Below are 3,039 nucleotides of genomic sequence, written 5' to 3' on the forward strand. Positions count from 1 at the left end.
GAATAATGAGGGCAATGAATGTACAAATGCGCTTTACACAATTGATGTGTGTGTAGATTGTGATAAGAGTTGTATGAGCCCCTAATAAAATGATTTTTTTTAAAAGAAAGGCCCCAGAAGTGTGAATTAGCAAACATGTATGAAGATGAGGATCAGGATCATAGAAGGAGTAGACCTAGAGAAAAGTCATTCCGATCCCCCTTCAAAAAGAGTCTCAACCAAATGGATAGTGGATGAGGAGGAAGGTGAAAAGTAATAGGGGAAAGAAATAGGAGGCAAAAGCTCTTTATCAAGGTATAGCTACGGGCATGTGTGGTAGTTACATAATCTGTTGTCAATTTGAAACTTAAGAATAAAAGGGTGTTTAGCCTGTCAATCAGGTCGCAGCTTGATGACCTCATTTGGAGGAGCTAAGGAGATAAATATCTCACTGGAGGTGGGACACACATTCACTTCCTGCGAGATATTCCTGCTGAGAAGACACAGGGAGCTGTGCTAGAGCCCTGGAACTGAAGGAGCCACGTGGAGACCCCTGCCAGTGCGGAAATGCTTCCACTGCCACTGGATTCACAATATTTTCCACCTACTGACCTGTGATCTTCCTGCATTCATCGTCATTGCATGTGTTGCATGAGTCTGAAGAGAAGCATATAGACTGGTATCTGACATATAGGCTAATATCAGACCTATGGACTTGATCTGGACTGGGCTGGGTTGTTTTCTCAATATTCAATTGCTCTTGTATATAAAGCTCCTTCTTATACACATATGAATGTCTATGAATTTGTTTATCTAGTCTACCCAGACTAACAAAGCATATATATATGTAAATATATTAATTTATAAAGAAAGGATAGAGGCCAATGTACATATATTTATATGTTAAGTATTAAGATAGAAGACAGACTTTGGGTCTCTACTCAAGGCCTTCCTAAACACAAAAACACTTTGTTCTACTAACCTGGCACTCTTTAATACTCACGTTCCCTACACAATCACTGAAGACAAAATGAGTACTTAAGCAAATGTGGTGAAGAAAGTGGATGGTGCCTGGCTATCAAAAAATATAGCTTCTAAAGGGCTTAAAGGCTTGAAGTTAAACAAGCAACCATCTAGCAAGGGAGCAAATAAGCCGACACGGAAGAAGCATACCAGCCTGTATGATCATGAGGTGTCGACGGGATCAGGTATCAGGTATCAATATATCCAAAACAAACAATTATATTGATGTGAAAGAAGGGGGTTGGAGTGGAGACCCAAAGCCCTTCTGTAGACAATTAGACATCCCCTCCCCAAGTAGGGGCAATTCAACCAGGGTGCAGTATAGCACCAACAAAACACACATCATTCCTCTAGTTTCTGAATGCTTCCTCCCCACCACCACTATGACCCAGTTCTACCTTACAAATCTGGCTAGACCAGAGTACACACATTGGTGCAGATAAGAGCTTTTGACACATGGAATTCAGGTCAGATAAAACCCTCAGGAACAGTGGTTGGAGTAGTGATACAATGAGGGTAGGGGGATGGTGGGGGATAGAAAGGAGGAACTCATCACAAGGTTAGATATATAGCCCACCCCCCAGAGGGATGAATAACAGAAATGTAGGTGAAGGGAGACGATGGACATTGTAAGATATGAAATAACAACAATAATATATAATTGATCAAGGATTCACGAGGGTGCGAACGGGAGAAAAGGAGCTGATACCAAGGACTCAGTAGAAAGAAAATGATTTGGAAATGTTGATGGCAGCATATGTACAAGTGTGCTTAATACAATTGTATGATGGATTGTTGTAAGATTTGTAAGAGCCCCCCAATAAAATAATTAATAATAGAAAAAGAATGAGACTCAACTGTCAAGTTGCAATTAGAATAGTTAGCCAACAGCTATCAGCTGTTAGCACCGTTAGGATTGGCCTCCATTTTTGAGCCATTGGCTACACAAGCACAGCCGGATTAGTCCCTAAATGTGAGGGTGACAAGACTTCATCACATGACTTTGAACACGTTAGCAGCAGAGACCAGTTCCTGGAAAGGAACATCTGCTTGGTAAAGTGGAGGGTCAGAAAGAGAGGAAGACCATCAAGGAGATGGATTGACACAGTGGCTGCAAGTATGGGCGCCAGTCTTAACAATTGTGAGGATGGCACAGAACCAGACTGTTTCCTTCTGTCATACATTCTATCATGCATAGTGCCAGGATGAATCAGAACCAAGTCAATGGCACCGAACAACAACAACATATTACTTGGTGCAGCACCTGCCCAATAAGTGAACAGAGCAGTGGTACAAGGACCTAGCTATTCCTGTTCAGTGTGGAACTTGTTCGTGGGAGTCTCTGCTCCAGAACTCCTCATTGCACTGACAGAGAATTTCCCAGGGCTCCATTGAGTCGGATGGTTCCCCTTGGCTAGTCTTGCTTCCTCTCTTTCCCATCACAGACATCACTGCCCGGTACATCTTTTGTGCTCTTAACGCCACTTCAGTATCTGCTTCCCATCCCGCCTACAACAGTTTCTTTTTACATAAAGTTCTCCATCATCAGGAACTCTGCTTCTTGCCCTTCTAGGTTTGGGGGGAGTATGCAGCTTAAGTGGCCTCATGGTGACGGAAGAAAGCATGGTTACCAAGACCCCAATGTGTTCCTTGGCTCCTTACCATGTAAAGTAGCAGTTCTCAACCTGTGGGTTACAACTCCTTTGGGGGTCGAACGACCCTTTCACAGGGGTTGCCCGGTTCATAACAGTAGCAAAATTACAGTTATGAAGTAGCAACGAAGATAATTGTATGGTTGGGGTGTCAGCACAACATGATGCACTGTATTAAAGGGTCATGGCATTAGGAAGGTTGAGAACCACTGATGTAGAGGCTGGTCTACTGCGTGGGCTGGTGGTCCCTGGAGAATTCTTCAGTACCTGGAACAAGATCCTACCACTGGAGTCAGTGTGGGCCATAGTCCCTCTCAGCTTGGTCACCACTTGCCAGTTTCTACACTGACTCAGTCTCACTAGTGAGGCTCTTACAGATGCTGTG

Source organism: Echinops telfairi, unplaced genomic scaffold (assembly GCF_000313985.2).
Source record: "Echinops telfairi isolate 266 unplaced genomic scaffold, ASM31398v2 ScPeMD7_6080;HRSCAF=6971, whole genome shotgun sequence".
Classification (NCBI taxonomy): domain Eukaryota; kingdom Metazoa; phylum Chordata; class Mammalia; order Afrosoricida; family Tenrecidae; genus Echinops; species Echinops telfairi.